We start from the raw sequence: 359 nt of genomic DNA on the forward strand, positions 1-359 counted from the left end.
TCTTTTTATATTTTGGGTGGACCAACCCTTTAAAGTCCTCCATTCTGCGGCACAATCTGAACTGTTGCAATGTGGCTAACACCACCCGTCAGGGCTGGAAACAGGTTAAAACAATCATTTCTAAATACCGGATTTAAAGTGATAAAACGGAGAACGAGGGATGAAAAGAAAGAGAATGAAGAGTTGAATTGCAAAAGGACATTAATGACTGCATTAGTATCGCTCTTGCTGTCGTTGCGAGTATCCAGGGCACACATTGTCATATTAGCATTTCATCTTAAACAGATAAACAGGACAAACAAACAGATATTGACCAGAACAAAAAAACAAATGAGGACCGTAAACCTCCCAGCACCAGC

Source organism: Morone saxatilis, unplaced genomic scaffold (assembly GCF_004916995.1).
Source record: "Morone saxatilis isolate NCDOM2014 unplaced genomic scaffold, NCSU_SB_2.0 Contig6, whole genome shotgun sequence".
NCBI lineage: Eukaryota > Metazoa > Chordata > Actinopteri > Moronidae > Morone > Morone saxatilis.